The sequence below is a fragment of the Narcine bancroftii genome, chromosome 5 (assembly GCF_036971445.1).
Source record: "Narcine bancroftii isolate sNarBan1 chromosome 5, sNarBan1.hap1, whole genome shotgun sequence".
Taxonomy (NCBI): Eukaryota; Metazoa; Chordata; class Chondrichthyes; order Torpediniformes; family Narcinidae; genus Narcine; species Narcine bancroftii.
In genome coordinates, this window is record NC_091473.1 from 245,535,330 (window position 1) to 245,545,677 (window position 10,348).

A 10,348-nucleotide genomic window follows, 5' to 3' on the forward strand; every position below is an offset into this window, starting at 1 on the left:
TCAAGCTGGCAGCCCAGTTGATAGCATTCACACCTCTGAGATCAGCTCACAAAAGCTTGGCTGACACTCCCTGTGCAATGTAGACAGAGTGATGATCTGTTGGAGTAATGACTTTATTTGAGCCATTAAACTCATACACCACATATCGTCTCGGTGGAACTTTAAAGGTCCCATTGCATTAATTTGAAGAAGCACAGATGTCCCTGGCTTCTCCTTGCCCCAGCCCTGATAATATTTATCCAACCAATAGATTTCAGATTTATCGTCAGAGCACATACTTGACATCACATACACCCCAGAGATTCTTTTCCCTGCAGATGAAGCAGAATGACTACTTATGGGTAATGGAAAAATAAATTGTGCACAACGTACACAGTAAACAAATAAAGAAGTTAAAACAGGCAGCCAAATTTCAACAAACTTACTGTGCAATTTAGAGAGAATAAACAAAACAATAAAGCTGCAAAAGTAAGAGTCCGTAGCGATTGGTGAACAAAAGAAAAAAACCACACCGACCACAGAGGTGACCTCGATGTGATATTGGAAGAAAGGCCAAAACGGGCTATCCAGTTGTCAATAAGGGCCCTGGCGCAGGATGCCATGGTCGTGTCTGAGAGTGGGACAGGTTCCAGCCATCTAGTGAACCTGTCCACCATCGTGAACAGGTACATGGCGCCTCTGGAAACTGGCAGTGGCTCAGTGATGTCCACATGGATTTGCTCTGATTGTTTGAGTGTTGGAAGGAAGGAGTGAAGAGGGCCTTTCATGTGCCTGTGCACCTTGCAGGTGGGTTCTGGCCCAGTGGTCGACCTGATTAAGCAGACCATGCCACATATATCCATCTGCGACCAATTGACGTTGCCCGGATGGATGGGTGAACCAACGCATGTAAAGCATCGAAGATGCAACGCCTCCACATGGCGGGAACAATGGTCCTACATCAGCTGGTGGGCACATCACAGAGAAGTGTGGCTTCAGATGGCCTGAAATGCACGTCTTCCAGCTGTAGCCTGAGACTGCAGTGCAGTTGGCTGGTATTTCGCTATCTTGCTGCTGGCCACTGCGAGCGCTGTATAGTTGATTCCATGGGACAGGGAGTGCACAGACAGGACAGATATATGGGACAGAGCATCAGCCACGAGGTTGTTCTTGCCAGAAATGTTCTTGATAGCTGTTGTGTACGCTGAGATATAAGAGAGATGACCCTGTTGCCTTGCCAACCATGGGTCCGACAGCTTGGCAAAGGCAAAGGTGAGGGGCTTGCGATCGGTGAAAACTGTGAAATCCCGTCTTTCAAGAAAATAACGAAAATGGCATACAGTGAGGTCGAGGGCTAGCAACTCCCTGTCAAATGCACTATACTTCTACTCCAGGGGCAGGTGTCCACTGCAGAAAGCAAGTGGTCTCTAATGCCCTTCAATCAGCTGCTCCAGGATGCCACCAAAGACCGAGTTGGATGTACTGGCTTGAGGGTGGTGAGCACATCAATGCGCAGATGCATTAGAAGGGTGGTGTTTGTCCTGGTTGAAAGCTGTCATAGATTCTGTGTCCCAGCTGAATTCTTTGGTCTGACCTAACAGCTGCTTGAAAAGGAGTCACATGATCATGGCAGCTGACGGCAAGAACTGATGGTAGAAGTTGACCATCTCAATGAACTCCTGCAAATCTTTGACCGTAGTTGTCTTGGTGAACTTACTAATAGCCTCAACCTTTGCTGGAAGAGGGACCACTCCGTGTCGATTGATGCGCTACCCTAGGAAATCGATGGCTGTCAAGCCAAACTGACATTTCACTGGGTTGATGGCCAGGCTGTAGTCGCTCAGTCGCTGGCAGAGCAGATGCAGGTGTTTTAAGGTGCTCCTGTCGTGAATGACTGGCAATGAGGATGTCGTCTAGGTAGATAAAAACAAAATCCAGACCACGCCTCTCTGAGTCCATGAGTCTCTGAAAAGTCTGCACTGCGTTTTTGAGGCTGAATGCTATGTGGTGGAACTCAAAAAGGCCAAATAGAGTGATGAATGCTGTCTTGGGGATGTCGCTGGTGTACACGGTGATCTGGTGGTGCCCCCGGACCAGGTCAATTATTGAGAAGATCCTCACTCGGTTTAGATTGGCTGCGAAGTCCTGGATGTGGGGAACTGGGTTGTTGTGGCGTCATTGAGCCAGTGGTAGTCCCCATAAGGTCACCATCGCCTAGAAGATTTTGGCACCATGAGTAGAGGAGAGGCCCATGGGCTGAACAAGCGCCAAACAATTCCCATCTCTTCCATCTTCATGAATTCTTCCTTGGCGAGACACAGCTTGTAAGGAGGAAACTGTGTGCCCAGACATTTAGCGGCGGTCCCTGCATGGGAATGTGGTGCTGGACGCCATGTATGGGACCGCGATGGAGAACTGCAGTGTTATAACGACTGGGAATCTTGCCAGGATTCTGGAAAACATGTTGCTGAGGTGGGGAGGGGGGGGGGGGGGGGGGAGGAACTTGGCTTCTTAAAGGGTGAAGGTTTGGAAGGTCCTGGAATTGACCAGACGGCGCATTTTCAGGTCCACCAAGAGGCAGTGGGCTGAAAGGAAGACTGTGTCCAGTAGGGGCTGAAACACGTCAGCCAAAGTGAAGGTCCAGGTAAAATGGCAGGAGACGAACTCAAGCAGGATGGTCCACACCCCTGTACATGTGTCTGCTGCTCTTGTTGGCAGTGGTATGGGATGGTCCCAACATCCCGTCGAGGGCAGCAAGACACTGATCTCTGCCCCTGTGTCCATGAGGAAAAGCTACCCTGAGTGCTGGTCCCACAGATAAAGGATGCCACCGAAGACCGAGTTGGATGTACTGGCTTGAGCACATCAATGCGCAGATGCATTAGAAGGGTGGTGTTTGGCCTGGTTGAAAGCTGTCATAGATTCTGTATCCCAGCTGAATTCTTTGGTCTGACCTAACAGCTGCTTGAAAAGGAGTCACATGATCATGGCAGCTGATGGCAAGAACTGATGGTAGAAGTTGACCATCTCAATGAACTCCTGCAAATCTTTGACCGTAGTTGTCTTGGTGAACTTACTAATAGCCTCAACCTTTGCTGGAAGAGGGACCACCCCGTGTCGATTGATGCGCTACCCTAGGAAATCGATGGCTGTCAAGCCGAACTGACATTTCACTGGGTTGATGGCCAGGCTGTAGTCATCATCAAGGCCTCAGTAATGGAGAGGGTCAAGAACTTCAAATTCCTGGGTGTCAACATCTCTGAGGATCTGTCCTGGAGCCTCAATGTTGATGAAATCACAAAGAAGGCTCGCCAGCGGCAATATTTTGTGAGGCATTGGAGGGGACTTGGTATGTCATTGAAGACTCTCATAAACTTCTACAGGTGTACTGTGGAGAGCATTCTGACTGGTTGCATCACTGCCTGGTATGGAGGAGCTAACTCTCAGGACAAGAATAAACTCCAGAAGGTTGTTAACTCAGCCTGTGACATCACAGGCATCAGACTTCACTCCATCAAGGACATCTACATGAGGCGGTGTCTTAAAGAAACAGCCTCTATCCTCAAAGACCCCACCACCCAGTTGCATCTTTGTCAACACTAAAATCTGGTATTCCTTCCCTAAACTTTATCCCTGTTGTGATAGGTTTCCTCCATTGTATATAGTTATTGTTGGCTACTGCATATATGGATCTGGCCTGCCCACTGATGACTCATACCCTATGACTCCTCCCCCGTGGTATTGGGCCATAAAGGTCGAGCCACCACTCCCTTCTCTCCATTCCTACACCTGGATCCAGGCCAGCAAGGTTCTTCTGTGTATTAAAGCCTATCGTTCCCTCAGCCTAGTCTTGGTGGTTACTGATAGTGGCCTACAATCCCCCATTGCTGTTCCTCAAAACCTATCTCTTAACCATGGTTGAGGCCTCTTATCCGAGGACCTGTGAATGGGCCTTTGCATCAGGCTTCATCTTGTGAAGCACCTTAGATTGTTATGCTTTGTGGAAGGACGTATAAAAGCAGGTGACTTTTGTAAACTGTATACATAGAGATCTCCCGGTGGCCAACCATTTCAATTCTGCTCCTCACTACCACTTCAACTTATCTGTCCATGGCCTCATGCTCTGTCCAATAAAGGTCACCCATAAATTGGAGGAGCAACACCTAATACTGCATCTCGGCACTCTCCTACCAAATGGCATCAACATCCACTTCTCTGGTTTCTGATAGCCTACTCCCTGTTCACCCTCTCTTCCCTATCTCTCTGTGACATTTCCTCCAGCTCTTTTGTGGCCTCTTTCCCTCCTGCCTGTGGGCCTGTGTTCCTCCCCCACCCCTCCCATCCTGCCATTTTATTCAGTTGCCTGTCTACATTTTGTTCATACCTTAATGAAGGGCTCAAGCCTGAAACATTGGTTATGCACCTTTATCTTTGCTATAAAAGGACCTGTTTAACCTGCTGAGTTTCTCCAGCTTTGTGGTTTTACTTCAATGACAGTTGTCTACAGACGTTCCTATTTTACTACAGACCTGATCTAAGTCTCTATAACAGGAGGAGCCTTGAAATATGATATCACTGGATCTGGGAAAATTAGGGTTTAAACTTTCAAATTAATTTTTCGTATTTTTCCAAACTTGGATTTGAAATAATGGACATAGTGCAAAGGATAGCACATTTGTGTTTGTGAAGACGTCTTGATTTTTTGCTAGATAGGGAATGCAAGAGTTTGTTCATCTTCAGTGGAAGCTTCAATCTAATTTTAGACCCTATTTTGCAGTTGTCTTCCTTGTCACCAATTGTTCCTTTCCTGATGGGCTAAACATCAACAGTATACAGACAACAGCTTGTTCACAGATGTCAACAGATTAAGATAGTCAACAAGAATTTCTTACTCAACAAATTGGCTTGTAAGTGGGACATTCCTGCCTAAACACTATTTATAGTTGTACATTAGAACGGCTTGAGCTGCTGGAAGCTGACAATGACCTAATGTCCCATCCTTATCCAGTTTTATTCCAGATTGGGCAGATAAAACAAGATGTTTATGTTAATCCAAGCCTTGCAAACTTTCAGTTAATTTAGTCAAAGAATTTCTATCACAATAACCATTTTCTGACTTTTGAAAGGACACTATTTAACTCTACAAATCCTAAATTCAGCACGAAGTCCAAACTGCAAAACATTAAACTACCCATGGGCATCTATCTCTCCTTGGATGCTTAATAGTGAAGTTTCTGAGGTCTATGTACAAAGGCTGAAGGGACCATTATGAACGAATGACACCTAAAAGTCTAGGGACTGTGCTACATTTGATCCTACCATCAGCCACAGAGCCACATCATAAGGCAGCTCGACAAGGTCAGGAGAGAAAGAGGGAGAGGGTTTGAACATGAGGAAGAGAGGGAGAGGGAGAGGAAAGGAAGGGAAGAATGCAGGCAAGCCCAGATAGAATTGCGTAAAACACAAGTTGGAAAACTGAATATGGCTCTGGGTGACTTCCTGCAGGAAGGATGTAGAGAGTGAGGTGGAGACCTGGGAATTAAGGGAGCCCTGGAGAATTTAATTTATGAGGAGAAATTTACTAGGCCAAGATCATTTTCTTTGGAACAAAGCCTGCTGAGGGGAAGTAAATTTGATGTGTATAAAACTATGACAAGGTGAACCTATTTCCATGACTAGACAAAATTGGATGACAACAATCTAAAGTGATAGGTAGAAAGGATTGATTTTATTTAGACATATAGCATGGTAACAGGCCATTTTGGCCTGAGTCCATGCCACCCAATTTACACCCAATTGGGAGGAAACCAGAGTGCCCAGGGAAAACCTATGCAGACATGGGGAGAATGTACAAACTCCTTACAGACAATGCAGGATTCGAACCCAGGTCCTGATCACTGGTTCTGTGAAGGCATTGCACTAAACGCAATAGGCCAATTGTTCAATTCCATGCCGTAAATTTTCATGATATGATTCTCACATTAAATCCTTGAAATTGATTCAAATCTGTAAAGCCACAAAATATTTTCTTTTCTTTTCAGTAAGTTAGAATTAATTTAGCAACCAGAGTAACAAATGAGTCATTTAATAAAGATCACACAGGACAATTAAGTTTGGTGATTGAACGGAGAAAATGCCAGTGGAAAGTATGAGAAAAATACCAAGACATCTTGCATTGAGCAACAATAACAGAGAACTAATTGGTGCATTCACATCAGAGGCAAACTCTGGTCAATGAAGATTTTGCTTCCTGAACACCTTTGGGTACATTTTATTGATTTTGGGTTGCAGAACATGAAAATTAACTGAAATATTTCCTATCACGTACCAATTTTTAGATACAACCTATTTTATAACCTATAGATATGACTACTTCCAGGTATTGACAACATGTTTCAAGCGGACAAAACCATGAAGCGCAGCATGTCATTGAAAATTAATTTTGCGCATTTGCACTTGGATGGCCTCCCTGCGGATCTTGGTGCAGTCAGTGACTATAGAGCTCGTCGAAAGAACCAAAGACTTGTTGATCCAAACCAAGGCTTTTATTAGCAAAAGACAGGAGCTCTTCACACGTGGCCGACCAGTCCAGAATGATTCGACCTGGCTAGGGACACCACCCTTTAAGGCCCAGACAATAGGTGTGGCTTAGCTCTCAGCCAATCGCTGTAAGCACAGTCTAGATACAGTAACTATATTCACTATGTACATTGGTGATAGATCTGTAATATCACAGTGACAAACATGGTGAAAGATTTCACCAGGACATTGCAACCATGGAAAAGCAGTATCTAGGCCATTAGAATCCATCAATGCTGGCCGACAATTGTCGGACAATAGCATGAGTGGCATCAGATGCTGCGTACAAATGAAAATAGGTGGCAAAACGTTTTTTAGGTCAGTTGAACTAATGCAAAGTGTCACCATCATTATGTGATTAAACATGCAAATTCAATCTAAATTGATTTAATGTTTCTCCAACTTCCTGAATGAGATCTGTAATTGTGTTTGGCTTGAAGTTGCCTATCATAATCCCCAATTTTTTTTCCAAGATGCAAACCTTTTGATAAAAACTGTTGTCTGGTGTAATTGCAACACTGAACTCCAGAATCAAGGAGAATAACTGCGTTGTCATGGTATTTAGATCACTTGTCACCAAATAATAGCAACTGCTGTATAAATTACATTCAAAACTGAGGGCAAATTTTCAAACCACAGTGCCTCGATAACTGAATAAAGGCAAGCAAACTAGACCTTTAGCCCTCAAAATGAATATCACAAAATCATGACATGACTAAATAGCCACAGCACGGAAAATGATAACAGGTATGTTGAAGACAGATAGAATTAGCACTATAAAAAAAATGCACCAACGGCAAATAGATTGCCCGCAACAGACATTCGACAGAGACCTAGATGTTACAATCAGTTTCTCGGAATCTCCATTTTGTGTCATGAACACAAAGGCTAGATTCTTTTCTTTAACTAATTAGATTATGATTAATCTCGCCTAATAATAGGAAATGCAGGTTCAGTTCAGTGAAAACCGCACTGTTACATAGTTCAGGAGCTTAGGAGAGATTCCAGAGCACTGGTATGCTATTAGGAATGGACGCCTCAGCGGGTACAGCGATAGGGCTGTTAGCAACTGCTGCATTTTACATTTTCTCCTGTCAGGTATGTGATTGTGGATCCTTCTTATCACCCCATAGTATGGAATGGGAGTGATGGAGGGCTGGTGAGGGCTAGCATGGACAAGAACCATTGCCCGTGAAGGGGCTCTGCATCTCAGAGGCCTCCACGCCAATCCTGCGACTGCACTGACCTTCATCTTGGGAATCTACCATTTCAGGTACTCACCGTGCTTTCTGCATCAGGCCTAAGTCTGCACAGAGTGGACGTGCCATCGGTAGCCAATGGGCGGAGCGACCCTCAATACATGACTGAACTGATTCGTGTTAATCGCCACAAATCCTCAAGAATTAATTATGAATGCAACCAAAGGGCCAGAAACAATGCAATACCAAAAACATAACCCCTGTCCCATCGGCTGAAAATAATGGAATTCCAGCTTCTGCTTTTAACGCCACATACCCAATCCCATCATCGAGCCCCATTAACTGCTCCTCCCAGTTTAGTTCACAGAGATTGTGATGCTAAAGGATACGGATAAATCAACTGCTAGTATGAAAGCTAACATGACTCCTGACCTTTCATTGAACAAACACCCTAGCTATTTACTGTGCCTGTAACCAAGGCAAATAGCGCCTTTGGAAGACTACACAAAAGAGTCTGGAAAAACAACCAACTGAAAAACCTCACAAAGATAAGCGTATACAGAGCCGTTGTCATACCCACACTCCTGTTCGGCTCCGAATCATGGGTCCTCTACCGGCACCACCTACGGCTCCTAGAACGCTTCCACCAGCGTTGTCTCCGCTCCATCCTCAACATCCATTGGAGCGCTTACATCCCTAACGTCGAAGTACTCGAGATGGCAGAGGTCGACAGCATCGAGTCCACGCTGCTGAAGATCCAGCTGCGCTGGATGGGTCACGTCTCCAGAATGGAGGACCATCGCCTTCCCAAGATCGTGTTATATGGCGAGCTCTCCACTGGCCACCGTGACAGAGGTGCACCAAAGAAAAGGTACAAGGACTGCCTAAAGAAATCTCTTGGTGCCTGCCCCATTGACCACCGCCAGTGGGCTGATCTCGCCTCAAACCGTGCATCTTGGCGCCTCACAGTTTGGCGGGCAGCAACCTCCTTTGAAGAAGACCGCAGAGCCCACCTCACTGACAAAAGGCAAAGGAGGAAAAACCCAACACCCATCCCCAACCAACCAATTTTCCCCTGCAACCGCTGCAATCGTGTCTGCCTGTCCCGCATCGGACTTGTCAGCCACAAACGAGCCTGCAGCTGACGTGGACTTTTACCCCCTCCATAAATCTTCGTCCGCGAAGCCAAGCCAAAGAAGAACCAGAAACAATGATTGCAATACACAGAGCCTTATGAAATCATAGTTTACTTACAGTGGGCACTGCTGACTCTCTGGGATGCTGTTGGCAGCTGGATTTATGGAGATTAGAAGAATCAGAATCAGAATTTATTGTCATAAACAAGTCATGAAATTTGGTGTTTTTTTCAGTAGCATCAGAGTGTAAACATTCTTACACCATTACTATAAAAAAAATGATAGTGCACCAAAGTGAGGCAGTCTCTTTGGTTCATTGATCATTCAGGAATCTGATGGCAGCAGGGAAGAAGCTGTCCTTGTGCCGTTGAGTGCTCGTCTTTAGGCTCCTGTACCTTTTTCCTTATGGTACCAGAGTGAAGAGGACAAGGCCTGGGTAGTGGGGGCCTTTAAGGATAGAGGCTGCTTTTTAAAGACTCCATCTCATGTAGATGTCCTCAATGGAATGAAGTTTGGTGCCTGTGATGTTGCAGGCCGTGTTAAGAACCCTCTGGGTCTCCACAGTAGACCTGTAGAATTTTACAAGAGTCTCTGGTGACATACCGAATCTCCGCAGACACCTCACAAAGTATATTTGCTGCCAAGCCTTCTATGTAACATCAATTTGTAACACAATGTAAGCTAACTGTTTGGCAGATCCTGATAGGAGACAGGTGGCCAGGCCTTTCAGCCAGAATATGGGACAGTTCAGAACCTCTCACAATGTCCAAATCATCCAGTGATTGGTTGTGAGGATGTGAGGCCCTGTCACTTGCAAAACGCCATACATTGCTGGATATTCATGCCTCACAAAAGCAGGTTGGCTGGGAGTGTTATGAACTTGCATGCTCATTTTCATTAATATCATTAGTATTAAACAGCATAATATTTTAAAAAAGGAGATTGTTTCTGTGATGACACTTCAACTTTCCAACCAGAAAAGGGAAAAATTGAAATTGTTTCCAAATACATCGTTTCAGTGAGTTTTATAATTATAACTTAAAAAATATATCCTACATTTTATCTTGTGTTCTTCATCCATTTTTACTTTTCATCTCTTTATTTTGCTTTCTGCATCTATTTCCATTTCACACTTTGTGACCCTTTTCAGAATCCATAAATCCCATTGATTAAGAAGATGGATGGAGGCTTCCATTGTTGGAGAATACATATCCACACACACACACACACACACACACACACACACACACACACACACACACACGCACACGCACACACACACACACACACACACACGCGCACATGCACACGCACACACACATATATATATGCACGCACACACACACACACACACACAAACTGGACTTTGGCCAAACAGGAACGTCTGCAGACGTTGGGATTGTTCCTGGAGGTTGAGGAGGCAATCAGCAGGTTCTGCCGCCCACCTTTCTTGAA